This window comes from Peromyscus californicus, unplaced genomic scaffold (genome assembly GCF_007827085.1).
Source record: "Peromyscus californicus insignis strain IS unplaced genomic scaffold, ASM782708v3 Scaffold_14__1_contigs__length_90479793_seg_2, whole genome shotgun sequence".
Taxonomy (NCBI): Eukaryota; Metazoa; Chordata; class Mammalia; order Rodentia; family Cricetidae; genus Peromyscus; species Peromyscus californicus.
This window is the reverse complement of record NW_026294436.1, coordinates 19,300,679-19,321,284: the sequence shown is the minus strand read 5'-3', so window position 1 is coordinate 19,321,284 and position 20,606 is coordinate 19,300,679. Positions and strand designations below refer to the sequence as shown.

General features: G+C 49.1%; 1 protein-coding gene across 19 annotated transcripts in view; it reads left to right on the top strand.

The window, feature by feature from the left end:
- Nucleotides 1-20,606, top strand: part of Nfasc (neurofascin) — a 176,435-nt gene that overhangs the window by 24,082 nt on the left and 131,747 nt on the right. The window contains exon 1 of one of the 19 annotated variants that reach the window (XM_052736919.1): nucleotides 10,728-10,883. The exons of the other annotated variants lie outside the window; for them this stretch is intronic. The gene's annotated coding sequence lies outside the window, so the exon portion shown is untranslated. Of the gene's footprint in view, nucleotides 1-10,727; nucleotides 10,884-20,606 lie in introns of those variants that run through there. 19 annotated transcript variants of the gene reach the window in all.

Sequence of the window (20,606 nt, the reverse complement as noted above, 5' to 3'; positions counted from 1 at the left end):
CGGGGAGACGGACGTTCACTATGACATTCACTTCTGTTTCTAAAACGTCAGAAGTAAGGGGTCCTTTCACTGGCTGACCCCCAGACCTCTCGCCTTAACACAGGCACACTGGATGTTTCTCATACATCTGTCTGGTGGCCTCCCCTGTAACTTGACTACTGTCTCTAGCCACGCTTTGCTGCCTGTGGCAGGCTCCCCTGGGCTCGGAGTGACCTTTGAGCAAGGCGTCATCCCGTCGCTGGCTGCAGCCACCAGTCCTTCCTGCCTTCCTGGTCCCTATGGATGGTCAGCATGCAGCTAGCCAGTGTCTCTGCCCCACTCTCTACCCCAGGAATCGCCCTGACAGGGACGTTGCCTTAGTGCCATCCAGTAGGAGCCCAGGAAATGTCTGTGTGGTTGTGGAGTACATGGACAGAAGGCCAGAAGCAGGCTCCCCCTGAGCCTCTCTCCCAGTATTTCCCAGGGGTCCCCTTGGCTCCAACAGCTATCCTAAACGAGACCATTGAAAATTCCAAGTTATTGTCTCACCCTTTAGAATTCGCAGCTATCTTGATTCACTGGCTTTCATAACTAATAAGAGATCTGGGCCCATAATTATCATTTAGGACTTCACATTATTAGTCTTGTAATTGCTGCTAAGGGTCTTGTCTTTCCTCTGCATTGGTAAATCCTTCTGCATAAAGATTAGGGAGCTGTACCTCTGGGATAGAAGCGGCCGCGGAAGCTGGTGGGCTGGAGAGCAGGCCCAGCTGCTGCTGTGATGGTACGTTTCTGCTAAGGCTGAAGCTGGGATGCAGATACACACCAGGAACATCTGTGAGCACCGGTGGGGGGCAACAGCAGGAGAGTGAGGCTGGGTGGCTCTGGCGACCACCGGCTGATGGTGGGAAGAATGGCCTTACAGCCAGCCTCTTCCCTCCTCCTCTGCAGACTTCAGTCTGTAATCTGACGGCCATGATGCTGAGGCAGGTTTAGGGCCGGTGGGATCCACAGCTGTGCTACAAAGGGTCTCCTCTCACTTTGCTCAGAGGCCCCCCCCGCCTCCCCCTCCTGGAGATCTCTTCCCACACCTGGCCCACAGTCCTCTTCAAACAGTGTTTCTGACAGGCCTGATGGTTTGAGGTGGTAAAGGGCCAGGGCGTGGGGCTGATGGTTGCTGGGCAGCGTCCTCGGCATCACCCTGTCCACTTCGCCCCTTTTGGGGCCTCAGCCCCAGTGCCTGGCAGAGTTGCTAACTGGGTCCCACAGTCACTCTTCTCCTGTTTACAGACCTCCCCTACTAGAACCGAGCACAGACATTTTCCTTATAGATATACATGGAATTTGCATTTAAACCTTTTTTTTTCCTCCAGTGTTGGAGTTTGAACCTGCGGCCTTTCACATGCCAGCCTTCTCTCACTGAGCTCGAGTGCATACATAATTCCTTGTCATTTAGTTCCAGGACTTGCCCCTGGAGGAAACCCTGTGCCAGTGAAGCAGTCATTTCCCTTTCTGGGTTCCTGTCCCCTGGCAGCCCCTTGTTCTACCTCCGCAGACTCACCTGCTCTGGACATGTCATGTGACTAAAATCACATAATATGACTTTGGGTAAACCGTTGATCTGGTGAGCATCAGTCCTTGACGCCCTTGTCTGAATGGCGCATTTATCCACTCCTCCGGTGATAGGCTGTTTGGGTTGTTTCTACCCTTCGAACTGATGTAAAAGGTGCTGTTGTGAACACTTCCGTGTGTGAGTTCCTGTTTGGGCGCTGTTTTCAGTTCTTTGGGGGCACACCCAGCAGTAGAATGACTAAGTCACATGACAACTCGGTGTTTAATTACTGAAGGGCCGGCAGATCTAGGTTACCTCTTCACATCTGTTTGGGAGACCATCTGCTGCTTCCTGTGCTGCCCTTCGGCTCATGACTGGGGCTACTTGAGAGAAGCTTCTGGTTCCTAGTCCCTGGTCAAGACCAAGTAACATGGTTGAAACCCTGTAAGGGAATGTCACGACAGCTGTGGAGTTCTTTCTCACCATTTTTCTGTTGTCCTGGGGTCTTATTCACTTACGTGCGACCACCGCCCCAAGCTGTACACTTGCTTCTCTGTGGAGGCCAGCAGGCACAGTCTAATTTCATCGTCTTGGGCAGGAGCCCTGAGAGCTCCCTCCTCTTTCTTTGCTTGTGACGGTAAACACCATTGCCAGCTGGACCGCCCCGCTCCATCTTTCCCGTCCTTAGCTCCATCTTTCAGCCTAAGGAAGAGAAAATCACATGTACTCTGATGGGATGCAGTCAGACCTCCGTGGGGGCCCGTTACAAAGTGTGCAGCAGGCTTTGAAGGCAGCGCCATAGAGAGAGCAAAAAAAAATTAAAAAAAAATAAAAAATGAAAAAGAAAGAAAAAGGAAAAAAGAAAATGAAGAAAAAAAAAACCTCTCTAAGCTTGAGCAGTGCATTGTCAGCTGCGTAGATGGGCTCCCAGGAGACCACTTTGAAGAAGACAACACTCATTGAAATGTATAAATTCCAATTCATTTGAAAGAAGAAGTCGGGCGGCTTTCTAGGCTTGTAATAAAAAGCTGCTGTGAGTGGTTATTGAATTATGTACGCCTTTAGGAAATTAAAGGAAGATTTGAGTTTCAGGAGTTTTAAGGGGATGAAGTCTAAAATATAACCAGGAAGTGTGGTTGGGGTGGTTGATACCAATACTGTTTCTGGGTTGTCCAAAAAGAGCCAGTGATGAACCCTGTTTCTGGGTTGTCCAAAAAGAGCCAGTGATGAACCCAGGCTTAGATGTCCCCATCTTAATAAGGATGGAAGGGTACCTAGGGAGGCTGGCTGGGAAGGGGACCATACAGAGAACACTGTGATATTTGTCATGTCCCTTGTGTGTGTGTGAATGTGAAGAGAAGGAAGGCTGGTGAGTTAAGTTATGAACGTTTTAAAATAACATGTCTCCTATTATAATCTGGACTGCCAGGGATGCCCTTTAAAAAGCAAGCATTTCAGCCAGCTTTGGAAAGTTCTAGAAAAGTAGCTTTGGGCAAAGCACTTAGGCCGGAGTGCCAGGGATGTTTGACCGAATGGGTGGAGTGGGTCTCCTCCTTGTTCAAAACCCAGAGCTAGCAGAGATGGAGATGGAGGACAGAGGTACAGGGAGTGGCCTGGGGGAGGGGGAGTAGCTAAAGAAACTTTATTAGATTCCTAGGAAATTTCAGAGACATAGGAGGCTGGTGACACTGTCCTCATTTGCAACCAGAACTGAAAGTAGATGACGAGGTCAGGGGAATTTCAGAGCCAAGTATAGGTCCCCTTGCCACTCATTACCACAGTAACCCACTCCAAGGTTTGAAGACTCCCACCCTCGGGGGAAGTAGCTCCTCTGAAAATGCCTCCCCAGCACATTTCTTTGGGGTCACGTATTGGTGGCTTGATGGCAAAACAGGACAGGATGCTGTGGCCTTCCCCCTGCCCCAATTTTGAAATTATGGATATACAGACATTTAAACAACTTTAGTCATTTCAAGTCTGTAATAGACAGGCATTTTCTATATCCAGAGCACTGTGCAGCAGTTACTGTGGTCAACTTCCAAAGCACTGCAGCTAGAAATCTGTGGCCATCAAGCAGCAACCACCCCTTCCCCACCCTCCAGGCCCTCATAGCTCTGGCCTAATTCTCATCTCCCCCGGGATCACTCACTTTGGCTCATCCAGGGATGTGAAATCATGCCACCTTTGTCCCTTTGTGTCTGGGTCTTTTCACTTGGCATAATTTTTTTTAAGATTTAAATTTTTTGAAGCGTGTAACTTTTATTTTTATGTGTTCACATGTGGTTGTGTGAGCTATGTGCTCCGCATGCATGCAGGATCCTGTAGAGCAGAGGACATTGGCTCCCCTGGAACTGGAGTTGCAGACGGTTGTGAGCTGCCATGCGGGTGCTGGGAACCTAACCTGGGTCCTTTTGGAAGAGCAACCAGCACTCTTAACCCTGGGCTAGCTCTCACTGGCCCCTGCTTAGTGTTTTAAAGGTTCATACACATTATAGCATGTGTATGGACTTCATTCTTTCTTCATTTATTTATGATATTAGGGACCAAATCCAACCAGGCAAGTACTGTACTGTCTGAGCCACACACTCAGCCCCTTTATCTTTTTTTTATGACTGAGTAATATTCTGTCATATATATATACATATATATATATATATATATATTATTTATATTTTCCACTTGTTTTTGAGGACAGTTGGGTTGTTTTCACCTGTTGCTGTTATGAATCATGCTGAAATGAACATTCATGTATAAATACCCAGGTCTCTGTTCTCAGTTCTTTGGGGTACACACGTCTGGGGGTAAAGGTGCTTGTCATGTAGTACTTCCGTGTTTAGTTTACCAAGGGACTGTTTCCTGCAGCAGCCGCATCGTTTTGCACCTTTATACTGAAGCAGGAGAGACCCCATCTCCTCACACCCGTGCTAACACTGGTAGTTTTTTTATTCTATGGATTATAGCTCTGCTTGTAGGCATAAGGTAGTGTCTCACTGTGGTTTCAGTCTGAATTTCTCTAATAACTAGTCATGTTCAGTAACTTTTTGTGTACTTTTTGGCCACTTGTACCTTTTATTTTGAGAAATGACTATTAAAGTTCTTTGCCCCCTTCCTTTTTTTTTTTCAAGACAGCGTTTCTTTGTGTAACAGCCTTGGCTGTCCTGGAACTCGCTTTGTAGACCAGGCTGGCTTCGAACTCGCAGAGATCCTCTTGCCTCGGCCTCCCGAGTGCTGGGATTAAAGGTGAACACCATCACCACCTGACTTCTTCACCCATTTTTAAAATCAATCTTTTAAAATCTTTTTCTTTAATGGTTGAGTTTTATGGACTCTTCATATATGCTGGCCATCAAACTCTTACGAGACATATAATTGGAAAATGTTTTCTTCCATTCCGTAGATCTTCTTTTCTCCCTTTGATAATATCTCATAATGCACAGATGTTTTGACGAAGACCCGATTATCCACCCTCTCCTTTTCATTTCAGTTTCTAAATTTAAGGACACGAGATCTCTATTTTATTTTATCATGAGAGTACTGTGGTTCTAGCTCTAACAGCGAGAACACTGATCCCTTTTGACTTAATTTTTGTTCATAATTGAAGCATCTACGGAAGGGCTCAACTTTATTTTTTGAATTTTTCATGTGACATCCGCCTATCCCAGTGCCGTTTATTGACGTCACTCTCCTCCGCTCATCCACTGGTAGACTGGGACTCTTGTCACACACACACACTGTTCACAGACGTGTGCGTTTATCTGTGGACTCTCGGTTCATTCATCTGTGTGTTTAGCACACTGATTGGATTCCCATGGCTTTTTAAGTTTTGAAACTGTGCAAATGTGAGTCTCTGACCTTGTTCTCCTCCAAAGTCATCTCAGCTGCTTGAACATCCTCTGAATTTGAGTCTTGGTGGACATACGTACTGCTTTCTACCGTGTGGAGACCGGGCTGCTCGGCCTTGGGACACGGGTGTCTCAGCTGTGGTGCACACAGCCACACTGGTTCCTGAAGTTGCTGCTTTCCACTTCCAGCAGTGTGGTGACAGACCTGTCCACCGGGCCACAGTGCTTGTCGGGTCAGCCTTTGCGAGAATCCAACACTGCTGTTCCCTTCCTGGCGGCGTGAGCATCACATCCCACCCCCCAACACCAGGCCTTAGAGAGGACTTCCTGTCCTCTCTCTGCTGGTGGCTGTCAGGTTTTGCTCTGCTCTGGGGACTGGAGGTCTAGCTGGTTGTGGATGGAGGACTGACCAAGCCCATCTCCACGGAGCTAAAGCTCAGCTCATGCAGGAGAACTTCGGCCCTGGAGAATGTGTCTGATGTGGCAGCCATGTTGGTGGCAGGGGTCGGGCGTGAATTCTAGTATGGATGGGGCCTTGGGAGCCGAGTCAACTCCGTGAGAGAGGTCTGTTCTTAGGTAGCCATGTTTGTTGAGAATGAAGAAGCTGTCTTCTTCACGTGCAGAGTCTGAGTCCAGAGACATAAAAAGGCCTTTTCTGGCCCTGTAGCATGTCTGGCCCGGTGACTCTCTGGCTTTTATCTTGTCTCTAGCAGTTCTTACAGCTTGAGATGGTGCCTGCTCTTTCCCTCTGCAGCTTGCTGATGTCATAGGTCAGTACAGGACATCAGATGAGGTGCCTGAGAAACTGCAGAGATAGAATGGGCTTCCTGATGGCAAGTTACTGCGGGCTGCTAGTTTTACTCAATGAAAGGAGAATGGAGCCGGTGCTTGGTGAGGACATACGTGGCCTGCTCTGGAAACCAAGGGTGGGGCTGCTCACCTCCATCTGAAGGGCTGGATGGGCTTCATGGAGGAGGGAGCATGACACTCGGCCCTACAGGACAGGCCCAGTCAGGGCTCTCCTGGAAGAGAAGTGAGAGATTTAGGATCAGAAAAGGACAAGGTGTGGAGATGGCCTTTCCCTGGATCAGGGAGAAAGCAAGTGTCTCAGGTTTCTGCATGCTGACAGTGAGGCCTCTGGATGTCCACTTGGGGCAGGTGGATTATTCTGCAGAACAGGGAGGTCCCTAGGGGTCACCTGTAGAAGAGTTTCTCAGTGCTGTTCTGTTTTCAGCTGGAGAACATTCTGGTAATAACAGGGAGACTGTGGGGGCTTCGATTCCTTCCGTCCTTAGCTTCTGTCTCTACAGACACCATGAATGCATACATGAATATACACCATGGACACACACACACCCACCCACCCACACACACACACACACTATGCACACAAGCATATACCACACACACACATACACACATACATACTCACTCACCATGCACACATGGAGACACAGAACTACTATGTGCAGATCAAAGTAGACATGCCTCCCACAAGCACACATACAGGAACTAGAATGGAAATCATATTGAGGCCGGAAGACTCAATTTTCAAACACAAGTTTATCTAGCACACCTCACATGACACATACATATATACCTCTACCACTGACAGCAACAGCCTGTAAATCCAGCTGCATACACATGTACTGAGATGTCTGTATACACCTGAGACAGACTTGTACCCATGTACACTGGGTACTAAGACACATACTTACAACAAGACAGACAGATATCCTAGAACAGATGTGCCCACACAGCAGGCAGGTGCACTGAGACGTTAAAACACTCACTGGGTCACACATGCACACACTCACTGGAGCACCCACGCATACACACAGAGAGACTGAAACCCCTCCCCAGAGACACACACTGTGCCTCCCACAGACTCACAATTGCACACCCACACATTGGCACAACCGCAGTCAGACCCATACAGCCACACCTGAGCAGAGACAGGGACAGGGTCATGGGGTCCCTTCTTAGCCGGAACTGCTCTAGAGGCTTGTATTGGTCAGACAGTCACATGACCGTGACCAAATTCTTTAGAGAAACAGCTCAAGAGAGCAATTGTGTGTTTTGCCCATGGCTCCAGAGATGTTAGTCCAGTATGGTATGGAAACGTGGCAGAGCAAAATGGCTCTCCTCACAGCAGCCAGGCAACAGATACAATGTCTGCGAGAGTCCGGCCAAGCACACAGCCCATGGGGCAGTGCTGCCCTTAATCAGGACGAGTCTTCCCATTAGTCAGTCCTCTCCATAAACACGTTCCCGGACATTCCCAGAGGTGTGTTTCGTTAATCGAGGCATTTCCCATCCTATCAAGTAGACAGTCAAGATCCCACATTGACCTGACTTAGCTTCAGTGATGGATTTCTCCATAGCTGCTGACAGCCTTGTGCACTCTAGGCCAGTCCTGGATAAGATCTCAGGGGTGGTTGTGGTCCACCTGCCCCTCAGTGCCTGGCTCTCTACAGCTCCAAGAGGGCTACCCAACTTCTTAAGCTCTTCAGACAGAGCCTATCACAACCGCAAGTTCCCTATTGTACAAACATTTGATTTCCAAACCGAACCAGAGTATGTAGCTGGAGACGAAGGTACATGTCAGCTAACAGGAATGGGTGGAGGGCTTCTGGCTTGCTCAGCCTACCCCTGGCCCCTCTGCCTGCCAGCCTTCGGTCACAAAAGCCAGCAATTCTCCAAGTCATGGCATTGCAGCTCTGATTCAACATGACAGAACCAGCAGGTTGGACTTGGTACAGGAGGTCGCCTGGGGGTGGGGGTATGGCCAGCAGGCAGGTGACCCCGAGGGTGGAAGGCCGTGGAGAGCGTGACTCAGCTGCCTGGCCAGGACGGCGTGAGTGCCCTCCAGGCCCGCCAGCTGTCACCGCAGCCATTCTGCACAGGCCTGTCTGCTGCCCTCTGCGAATGTGACCCACATGCAGGTGGGCTGCCAGCTCTCTTCTTTGCCCGCGTTCCTCTGCTGACTGGCACTCCTCTCCACTCCTCTTCTTCCATCCCTGTTTCCCTTCTAGGGAATCAGCTCCCTGGACTGGAAAAAGGAGGTTTTGAGAGAGGGCTGGTGGGCTGCCCGGACAAAAGCCAGGGGAGTGGCAAAACATGGCTGAGCTGAACTCCTGCAGGGGTGAAGCGGAAGGCAAGGGGGGGGGGGGCGGCGAGCAGCTGCCTTCTGGGTCCCCCTACTCCGCAGGGGAATTCACCTGAATGTGCACCCAGCTTCCTCAGAAGCACACCTCTCTGTCTCTCTTGAACGTGGGCTAACTCTGGGTTTGGCATTAGCCCCTCCACCCCACTCATCTGGAAGAGGGACCGCTTCTGCAGGAGATAGACTCAGCCACCCAGCCCCACCCCAGGACACCTGCTCTGTTCCAGCTCTGAATCCTAAGCCAACACCACCTCTTCTCCATCTCCCTGTCCTCCACAAACATCACTAGCCATGCTTGTTGTAGGCCAGAGAAATGGCTCATCACCAGCCCTGGAGCGAAGCAGAGCTTGGGGCAAGATGTGGGCTTGGAGAAGCTAGAGGCTAGAGCTGTTGACCTGATTGGTGCCTAGTGTGGTGTGCAGACAGGCCACCCAAGATAAGCATGTTCCTCAGAGACGGCCATATGCAAAGCTGAGGCCACCATCTCCAGTGTGCTCCAACTACCATACTCCTGTGGACAGTTCTTCCTGTTAGCAAAAGTTATTTATGTCCTTTCCAGAAAATTTAGAAAATATAGACACAAAGGGGGAGATGCACATTATCCATAATGACAATCATTCCATTTTTACCATTTGCTTTTTCCATTTTATTAAGATAGTATCCTGTATTGTTCCATCATTGTGTTTCATTGCTTATGATGAGGAGAGTTTAAGCTGTAGAAGTATTCACCGTATACCTCAGGCACTGTCATTCATTGGGTCCTTGTAATTTAACATGTAAATAAGGAAAGGAAGGCCCAGAGAGGCTAAGTACCTTTCCCAAAGTAACACAGCCTATAAAAGACAGAGACAGATTTTTGAACCCAGGTCCTTTGGTTTCAGAGTTTATAATTTCTGTTTCTGTTTTCTTTCAAACTGTGGACATACTGTAATTGTCATTTCCCCTAGCAGTAGTTATGTTCTGTTACTTCCATTTTACCTTTATGGAAATATCCTTTCATATATATGGGTTTGAAATTACGGGTCCGACTAACATTCAGGAAAAGATATGTCTGTATGAACATGTGTAGACTTTTTCTTGCCATTGTTCCTTAAACACTATGGAAGAGCAATGGTTCACACATTGTTTAAATTGTACCAGGAATTCTAAGCACTGTGGGATGATTCAAAGCATGCACAGATGCTGTGCAGACAGCATCTAACATGGAGGGAGCTTGCTCGTCTGCTAGAGCTTGTGTGTCTGTTGGTCTGGGTGTCTGCAGGGCTTGGAACATGGCTCCCACAGATTCTGAGGGTGTCTGCATTCTCCTGAGCTCTGGCTTCAATATTCCAGCCATCCTTGATTTTTTTTCTTTTAGGATCCAACTTCCAGAAATGGAGCTTAGAGAACAAAGGACATAAACATTTTAAAGATGTTGAAATGTTCTAGATTTCCTCCAGAAGGCTGTTGCTGAGATCTCCTCTCTAGAAACCATGACCCACCCTAGCTTGCTCGTCAGAGGGAAAGCAGAGTGGTGGAGCAGATGGAAGTTGGCTCCTGAAGGGCCACCTGGGACTGGAGGTGTTTAGTCAGCAGAAGTGGAAGTGGGGTGGGGTAGTCTCACCCACAGCTGAAGTGTCATGGAGGGTTGAATGGAAACCAAGTCTGCCCCCAGACCTTTACACAGAAGAGAGCTAGTGGACGGAGGCTGTGGAGAGCCTTGTCTGCCCTGGATAGAACAGGATTGGTGTTGGATAGCCCTGGCATGGGTTCACGTAGGATGTGCGGATAGGGCAGGGCTGGCTCCAGGGCTGCCACACAGCATTACGTCTTTGAATTATAACTGGAGGGGGGGGGTCTGCTTCCCATTGCCCCCACCTTGGGGAGCCTGGCCCAGCCTGGTACCTCTCCCCATCTATCCCCTCAGCCTGAAGAGCACAGCCTGGCTTGTGTCACACAGGCCACACAGCTCCTCCATTATGCATGAGGGAGACCCGGCAGTGAGCGAGTGAGCCAGGCTGACGGAGGGGACAAGGCATTATTAATAAACAAGTTATTGTGTGGTGTTCCATTTGCAGCACTCTCAGAGGACGTGGTGGGCTCAAGATAATAAAGCCCTGTTTATGTTACACAGGGCTGGGAGGTGGCGAAGAGTGGGGGCACCAGGAATGATTTTGATTCCTCCTGGGGCAGGGCGGCTGTCTTGGCTCCTCTGTCGAAGGCCAGCGCTAGGGGGAGAGGGTCTAGCTGGGATTTTGCTCAGGCTCGAGTTTGCCTAGGGCCTAAGAAAAGCCAGCTTTCAGTGGCAACCTGTCCACAAGGACAGCGCCTGATGAGACTCCGGACAAGCCCGGAGAGCTGAATGGTAAGCTCTCCTCTGCTCCTGGCCCCCTGCCCACCCCTCCCCCATTCTGCTCTGACCTTCTGAGGCTCCCTGGAGGTGTGTGCTGGGACATCCTAGCCCAGGGGTGGTTTGGTCAGGATTAGCAGACAGGCAAGAAGGCAGAGAGAGATGATGAGGGTCTCGTATTCTGAGCAAGCTAAGATTTTAAGAGGAACAAGGCAAAGCCCTGGGGAGGGTGGGCAGAGGCAGCCTGGTCTGTGAATGAGGGCTGTCTAGGAAAGAGAACCACTGAAGAGCTGTCAGGGGACCGATTGGAGGGTGCACAGCCTGTCACAAGGACTGGGTTGGCTCTGTGGCTGTTTCTCTCTGGAGAGGATCCTCTGCAATTGTTCTCCACTCCTCTCTGGGCATCCAGATCCCAAGCCACCTCTCCCTCCAGCTGAGGCCATCCGGCTTAGTGTTGGCGTCTCTGGATATCAGGGCAGAGAGGCCAGGCTGCCGTTGGGAAGAGCTGCCGTTGGCGTCTCTGGATGTCAGGGCAGAGAGGCCAGGCTGCCGTTGGGAAGAGCTGGGGACTGTGTGTTTTGTCATTTGTCTTCCTGGGAAGAGAACACGTGCTGGTTCTGAGAGACCTTGGTTCCTGTCAGTTCTGAATGAGAACAGGGAACCACACTTGGCCCAGACCTGAGTCGTTTGGCTCTGTTGGAACCTGATGGCCCTCACCTGGTCCTTGTCTTTGGGGGCAGCTCTTGCCTGTCACTCCTCTGGGGTGGAAAACCTCATTCCAAGGACAACTCTGTCTGAGAGGAGGTGCGGTAGGGGGAGGGAGCGAGAAGACTGTCTGCGGGGAGGTAGGGGGACAGTCTGTCTCACCTTCGTGGGTCCAGGCTCTTTGAGGCAGAAGTTTGGATATGGTGATTTGAAAGTTGCGTTTGGGTTGAAGGTTCAGGGACCTTCTTTTTTTTTTTTTTTTTTTTTTTTTTTTTTTTTTTTTTTTTTTTTTTTTTAAGAGTTTGTCACTTTATTCAGAGTTTGTGGATATCCCTCTGGGTTTCAGGTAACTTTTGAATTTAGTACACAAACTGAGTTATACTACGGCCTGTTCACATACACTCTCCTCTTTCTCCTCTTGCCTACCCTGCCCCTCTGCTGGTCTTCCACCCCACCCCCCCAATCAGGGACCTTCTTTAACTCAGAAAGGCCGCATTAGGTCCAGGAGGAGCAGACCCCAAGTACTGGAGGAACATTGCATCACTCACAGAACCCTGAGGCTCGGCCTCTCCAAAGGCATTCCCATCCTTCCCCAAGGGCAGTGTTGGGAAATGGGAATATCTAGGATGCTCCCTCACCAGGGAGAACAAAGCAGAGAGTCCAGCACTCCTTCACTGAGCTTCTATGGGGCCTGAGGAGGAGACATTGAACAGAAGCATAGTTTTCCCAGCCCCCACAGTCCAGGAAGCACCTGCTGGGTCTGGGAACAGGCGGTTTCTGCGATGTACATACCAGGCCACCCGTGTTTCTGCCTAGAGAGGATGTGACCTGTGTTGTCAATCAACCACAGGCTGCCTGGAAGACACCTGGCTTGGAGCAATGACCCCATGACCTCTGACATGCCTTTGAGGGCAAGAGTGGGAACTATTGGCCTAGTAACACGCTTGTTGGTTGTGAGCACTTACTGGGAGGATTAGGAACCCAGACAAGACCTTCTGCGAGAAACTGAAGTCGGCCAAGTTGTCGGTCAGTTCTTTCTCTGAGGTCGAGGCTCATGGTACCGTGGAAGGAACCAGTGAGTTGGCCTTTCCCCTTGTTGGAAACACAGTCGGGAATCATGATGGCTTTAGGCACTGTCCTTGGTCCACTGAGGGTTTATCCCATGATGAGCCCTTCTCCGAGCACTGGATGCCCATATTTTCACAGCTCTCCCAACAACTTAGAGTCAAGGAAGCTGAGACCCAGAGACGTTAGCATGCTGTCCATTGTCACAGCCGTTGACCGGGCCCAAGAACATACATTCTAGAATCTCTTCTCCTGACTTCTTAGGAGTAGACAGCAGGGTGGATTATTTTGGTGACTACTAGAAAGACTAGTCTGATGCAAAGAAGTACTTCCTGCCAGTGAGGGGGCTGTGTGGAGTGGTCTTCCCCAGAGAGCTTGGAGAATGCCTGTTCTTTAGGCAGAGTGCTGCTGTAGGCTGGACTCTGGACTGATGACCACTCAGAGGTTTTCCTTCTGAGGACTGTGGCAGCTCTCTTCTGGTCTTTATACCAGCAGTTACGTGCCTATATGAGATGCTCGACTGTGGATCACTAAATATAGGCCACTCTAAGAACCATGCTGGGATGTTGGATCCTAAAGAGAAGCCACAGTGGCTGGAGAATTCCCCAGATCCAGAGAATTCCCGGGGTGGGGTGGGGTGGGAATATCCCTGAGGACCTGAAGAGCAGCCTGGGAATTTCGTTACACCCTTCAGTAGGGTGTGTCTCTTACACAGAAAGCAGCCCCAGGCTTCCGCCTCCCTCTGTTCCCATGACTCCCATCACAAAGTTGTGACGGTGCTTTGCCTCTGTAAGGAGAACCCAGCACCCTATTGCATGTGCTGGGGGCAGTTGCCGATGCCTGAAAAGTGAGAGGAAAAAGGCCTTTAGTGGGATCTGTGAGCAGTCCAGGTGGGTCCGGCTTCTTTCTCTCTGCTGCACATTCTGTGGGAAGACAGCCGCTCCAAGGAGAATATTTCCCTCCTCTCTTGAGGAGCTGTGAAGGGTAGGCCAGCCAGCATCCTGGGAGTCATGACGTGGAGTGGTCAGGCCGCCAGCTTCCTGTCCAGCTGGGTGATCTCCCAGTCTCCTCACTGACAGGTGTGGCATTAATAGTGGCTCCCTCTCAGACTTCGCCATGATTGATAAACTGATGCTTGAACCAGGAGCACAGGAAGAAGGAGACGGGCCCCTGTCCATGTGCACATGGTGACGGTTTGTGTTCTTCCTCAGCCCCAAGCCACTCCATACTAGAGTACAGGCTACATGTAGACGTGCCCTCGTGTACCAACACATGCCCGCAGCTAAGTCTGGCTCGGGTCCCTAACTCCAGCCCGTTCCCCCTGATTCCTGCTGCCCCCATGTTTGTGGAAGCCAGTGCTGGGCCACATGCCCACTGCTGGCTAGTTCCGCCCAGACTGTCTTTGGTCCTGTTTGGGGTCTCTGGAAGTGAGCGCCCGTGCCTTTGGGGCCAGTTCTGACTTCCATGTCTTCCCCACAGCTCAGCAGTGTCCCCACTGCCTGGGGACCTGACTTTATTCCACATCCTTTTTGTGCAAAGACAGGCTCCTTGCGGCCCCGCCTCCAGGTCCTGCATCTCCAGCAGTCATTGTGGGTTCTCCACCCCCTCCCCACCCCCTGCCCTTCCCAGCCTGTGTCCTCTCCTCTCCTTCTTCAGCCTCACCCCAGTGTGGGCTTCCCAGAGACTTTCAAGCATGCTTTGCACTCCTCAGAGGATCCTCTCTCAACGTTAAACGTCTTTGAGAACCCACATTCGCGTGCTGGTGTGAACTCGGCTGACCTGGTATATTGGCAGCATGCCACAGTGTCCCTCACTCTGGTGAAAGAAACGTCCGCTGCCCTATTCTTTCCACATCTATTCTCAAGTAGCCCCTCCAGCAGCCTGGTGAGGTAGATACCACAGCCCTTATTTTGTAGATGGGGAGTCAGGCAGACTACGTGACTTGCCTACAGCCAGCCACACGGTGAATAGGTGGGTCTTTGTGTTTCCTTGGAACCGCTGGGCCTCTAGAAGGTGTGGATTGAAGAAGATTACTATCAACACATTTGAGTTGGGTTTCTGAGGGAGCACACCCAAGCCTTCTGCCGTGGCCCTTCCTCCAGACAGCCCCTCTCTCGCACAGACTAGCCTGAGTTGGAGGGGAGGCTGGAGCTTTCCGGGGTCCCTGGAAGTCTTCAGATCTCATCCCTCCACACACCCCTCAGCTCCCCTGCTGTGGCTTCTGTGAGGTGAATTAAAGGACTGGTTAATGGGCTTGACTAAGCACATACCAGGTGTACTTTAGTGTTCTCTCTCTCTCTCTCTCTCTCTCTCTCTCTCTCTCTCTCTCTGTCTTTCTTTTTTTCTTGCAGTTGAGTCTGTGGTGTTGGAGCCTCTCAGATGCTAAGCGCTCACTCTTCCTCTCAGTTACACCCTTTTCTTAACTGTCAAAATCAACCGTACTGAGGTACAATAACACGCAGGAAAATGTGCTTTTGTTCAGGGCACAGTAGGTGAGTTTTGACAAATCACACACACACACACACACACACACACACACACACACACACACACACACACAAAACTCAAGTGCCCACCGTCCCAGTGAAGACGGAGTGTCTGATGCCCTCATCCTACGTGCAGGCAGTTCCCACAGCCCCTGGCCCCAGGTAACCCCTGATGGCTCTGGGTTACCAAAGATTTGTTTCTTTCATATAAATGGATTCAGTGTCAATATACAAGATAGTTCTTTGTGTCATTTCTTTTCCCTGTTAGGGACCTCGTCTCGGGTAAAGTCAGATAAGCATCTGGAAATAATTTTAGGATCAGTCCATGGAGCAAAGTGAGGGTATTAAATAATAGACAGAAATTAGAATAAGAAAAGACATGGTGCCAGCTTCCTGAGAGAGAGTACTTGGGTGTTTTCGTGTGTGTGTGTGTGTGTGTGTGTGTGTGTGTGTGTGTGTGTGTGTGTGTGTGTATGTGTGTGTATGTGTGTAATTCTGTGGTTTACTAAGTTACTTAATACTTAAAGGATATAATTTACAACAAAGTTTAAAGATCAAAGTTTAAAACTGAAATGGAGTTTTAAAATTAAGTTAAAAAAAGTACACGAGCTAGCATACCCATTTTTGTTTAATGATTTCCTTTTGTACATGGCATTGTAAGGTGGTTTTACAAGGTACATTGTTTAGGTGTAGGAACAAGAGAGAAGTGCCTTGACTAGGCATAGTTTGTTGTTTTGAAGACCCTTGAGATGTCTCTCGGACGGTTTGTCTCTGTACGTAATCCTGGGACTTATTAGTTACGCTGAAGCCCTGGCCGCTCAGCCAGATCTAACAGTACGGAGGTTCTTTCTGTCCCTGTGTCTTTTGAATTTTCCCTGTCTCTCTGTGCTGGCTCACTCCCGAGTTGAAACCAGGCTCATTAGACACTAACTCTCTGTTTTCTTTCCTTCCACCCCCCATAACCACCTTTCTTCATCCTGTCTCTGTGAATTTAACTGCATCAAGAACTCAGATAAACACAGTCATACGATATTTGTCCTTTTGTGTTTGGCTTATTTTGTTACAGAAATAATATCCTTTCCAGTGAGAAATCACTCTGCACACTTACAGATTAATAAAGAAATGGCTCTTTAATAGCGCATATGCAGCTCTGGCTAATGCTCCAACGGAAGCTGGCCTTGAACAGAAGGTTTTGCTAACTTATACACAACTGAGGCTTACACATTTACATATGCGGTCATTCTTAAATCTCTTAGATCTCGACCCCAGGTTACACTTTAAACAGCTTAAAAAAGAGTTAGGAGACTCCAAGTCTGGCCACTTAGTTAGATGGGAGATTTACACAGCAAAGATATTGCCAGAATTATCTTAAATACACCAGTGTTGTCCTTTTTGAATAGTTACTACCCAGGGTCATCTTGCCCATCTGTCAGAATTACATATTTCTCAAGAGCGCTGGGGCCTTTATGGCAGGCCAGGACTTACCAGTGGCTGTGCCTTGTGCTGCTCCTGGAGCTTCCTGCTGGAAGTATGTTCTTTGGGGATGGGCCTAATGGTTGGTCAATACTGGCAGTCAAATATTTACATCCTAGCATTGATGAATGTTGCTTATCTCTAACAAGCTTAATTTAGCATACCACTTACCTTTGGGGTGTTTTAGAGGCAGCACCCCCTTAGCTAAATTCTACTTTGTGTGATTTAATGTCTCCTAAGCAAACCTGTTAGTAAATCCTTTATAACACCAGTTCTGTTACTTTGTGTTTCTACTACATCAATTTCACGTCACAGTGTTCAGCTCCATGGTGTTTTAGCAAGTGTCAGGATTCTTTCTAAAGAGCGCTAACATTACATTGTATCTGTGTGTTATTCTTTCTGTTCTGACAAGCACCCTAAGAAAAGCGACTAAAGGAAGGATTAGCTCCCATTTTCAGAGGCTTCAGTTCATCACAGCAGTAAATATTCTTGGTGGCTTTGCTCCAGTGTGGTGGAGCAAAGCCACCAAGAACATCACAGTAGCCAGGAAATGGGGGTGTGGTGGGGACAGAAAGTCGGTGCCAGTGGAGTCTTCAAGGGCACACCCCCAGTGACATGCTCTCTCCAGCTCCTGAAGTTTCCCACTACCCAAAATAGTGCTTCCTTCTGGAGACAAAATGTGTACCTGTGGAGGACATTTAATATCAGACTGCAACAATATACACGTCCCTTTTGGTTTTCCATCTATTGGTAGACAGATGTCTAAGTTGCTTTTGGTAAAAAGCTGCTCTGGTGGACACTGGTGTACACATACCTGTTCAGGTCACGGCCATTGCCAGTGTTCAGCATCCTCCTGGCAACCACTTCTGTTTCAGCCTTTGGGTACTCAGTGGCCTTGAGTGCTGCGTATTCATGGCCCTGGCTGCTCGTGCCTCTAGTCAGTGCCTCCGGCAGATGACCTGCTATAGGTATATCAGCCTTGGTGGGTAATGAGGCTGGTTTTTAGGTAATGGAGTTTTGTGATTCTTTCTCTAGAAGCTTCTTTGTCAGTACATCTTGGCTACCAGCTGACTTCTGGAGCGTTATTCCAAGCAAGAATATGACAGAACATCATTATTTCATCTAGAAAAGAAATGGAAGTATATGTTGCTGTGGGAGGAAAACTTTCAGCTACAATATGTCATCAAGCATCCCTGTATTTATTCACGGTGTTACCACAGTCCTAAATGTGTCTTCTTTCAGCTGGTGGTTTTGTGAGGTGGGGTGAGAACCTGGGTCTTACAGGTAGAAGATCTGAGGAGAGTCTCAGAGCTCCAGCTCACACAGGCTGACATTTTTCCTCTGCATACTTAAGTAACTCCCTGGACTTCCAAGGCAAGTGAACCAGGGAAATTTCCTGAAGTTTCTCTTTTCTGAAAGAAACTCAAGCCTGGAATTCCCTCTATGACTTGAAAGAAAAACTTGTGGGGCTTCCTTGCCCTAGTTCTTACAAATTATAGAATTATAATTAAGGGTTTGTTTTGTTTTACAACGTATAAAACTAGGGAGAACAGCATAATGAAGCCCCATGTGTCCATCACTAGTGCCAACACTAATCTCTGCTTGGCCCATCTCCTTTCATCTCTCAGACTCTCTTCTTTGATCTGGGGTCCCAAATCATGGGGGAGCAGTTGGTGTTTTCTGGATGAAGGCAGGAAAATGGACAGACCTGGGTATCCTGGAGCAAAATCCTCCCCAGCTGGCAGAGTGTTAATTGCCCCAGGCCAGAGTCCCCACATCTTTCGTCCGGTTCTTGACCACTGTCCAGAAGGCTGGGGAGCGGCAGATCTGAGAGGCCCTCCAGCCCTGCTGCGACAGTTTGCAGGAGATTCCCCTTCTTTTGAGCGTTTTCTTCCTGTAGATAGATTTTATTGGAGATTCTTTCAGGTAGAAAAGGTCAAACGAAGACAACCTTCACTTTAAGGGAACATGGTGGAGCTGCTGGTTTTATGGCAAAAGATGATTGGACCAGCAGGAAGCAAGCACGTGACCTCTTCAGCTTTACTCTCAGCAAAAATATATATTTTCTGTTTTTGAAATTGGGCCTTGCATGTGACCCAAGCTGGTCTCAGACTTGAGGTCCTCAGCTTCCTGAGTGTTGGGGTTACAGGTGTAAGCCTCCATCCCCATCTGTACTATTTTTATAAAAGAAACGAGAAGAAAAAAGTATCTACAGTGTGCCAAGTACTGGCTGAATTCTGAGAATACAAGTTGGTATCCCTTCTCAGAAAGTGTGCGGTCCGCAGAAGGAATGGCTAAGAACAATGCTTTTTGTGTGACAAGGGATGTTATGGACATCTGACCATTTATATCCACCCCGCCCAACCGCAGCAATTGGTAAGATAGCAAAGTCCATCTCACGTGAGGAATCTGGCTCAGGGTGCTCTCAGCACCTTTCAGAGACAACTGGGAAGGTGGCTTCATGCTACCCAGATGCAGCGCGGGTCTGAGACGCAGGGAAGGGAAGGAGCGTAGAGGTGACAGGCACTTCAGGTGGCAGGAATGTGGTTTTGTAAGATCCCGCCGGCCGGATGTGTGTTCTTGTGACATTGTGGAACAGCCAAATGACATGTATTTCTTGACAAAATAAATGACCATGGGGCTTATTTTTATTTAGAAAAATGGGACAGTTCTTTGGGGAGAGAGAAAGAATGGAGGCCAGAGTCTGAAATGGGTGAAGAGGAGGGAATCCAATTGGATTTACCGGTTTGTTCTGGTCTATTTAAAAGAAGATTTGGCTTTTGTCCATGGCGAATAGTGGGGATACAGCGAGTGTGCGTGGTAAAGCCCGGGCGGCTTCTGTCCTGCCCTCACCTTGTCCTGAGATCAGCTGGTTTGGGGTTGGGGTGGGTTGGGAAACCGGGGACGCATGCCCAGTTCTTGCCCGAGTTCTACTTGATGAGTTTCGATGTAGTTCCGAGGGACAGAAGACAGTCTCAGCTGCTGCTGCAGTCGCAGAAGTAAATGATCAAAGCAAAAACCTCTGGGCCTTCTTCCCAGTCCTGGCAAGCAGCTACTTTCCTGCCCACATTTAAGCCTAAGCTTTCAAGGGGAGAGCATAGGGTTAAACTTGGGTTGCTGCTGCAACACCCGGCGTGGGGGCGGGGCGAACCATCAAAGTGGGAGTCCTAGGAATAGCTGGTGTCTCTAAGCAGCAGAAGAACATGGTTTTTCATCTGTTTTTGTGGTATCTTCATTTGATTTGTCTCATTTTAGTATTTGATTTACTTCTGAAAACAAAGGCTTAGGCTCCTTCATTGTGAAGGATTGAGCGGTCCTCTGACTCAGGGATAGGGTAGCGGATCCTTTCCAGATCCGTCCAGCTGTGTGATCTGTAATTTTCCTTCTTTTGCTTCCTGACCCTGAGTTCCCAAGTGTTGTACAAGCAAGAGGACTACCTTCAAAGAGAACTTAGGAGGAGGCCTTGTGTTTGAACCCACACATCCACCATCCCATGTGGTCCTTGCTACTGGGAGAGGAAGTAGAGAAAAAGGGGAAGAGGGTATGTCTTTCAAGAACCATGAACTTTCCAACTGGCTGGAGAAATTATGTCTTTTCACTGAATAAGCTAATTCAAGAGCAGCAGCCCTCCTGCCCTCCCTCCTGGGGCTGTAGCGCACAAATGCTGGTTGCTATGGATACAGGCAACTGAGGCTCTCCTGGGGTTATGGCGGCATGGCTGTGGTGGAAGCAAGGCAAGCTGTTTGTGGCCACAAAAGTACCCTCTTCACAGAGGCAGGAACTAGCTTTGTCTGCACACCCCCTCAGCCCCCAGGACCCTAACTAGCCAAGCCACCCATGAGAGTATGCACCTGAGTTCAGCCACACTGCAGAGTCAACGGACAAACGGCAGGAGTGTGCCGCCCAGGCTGGGGAGACCTGTCCATCAGTGGCCACTCTGCCTCTCTAGTTCCGGAGACGGACAGAGCTACCTGAGATGGTGCTTCTTGGAGAGTGTCCCTGAACTGAA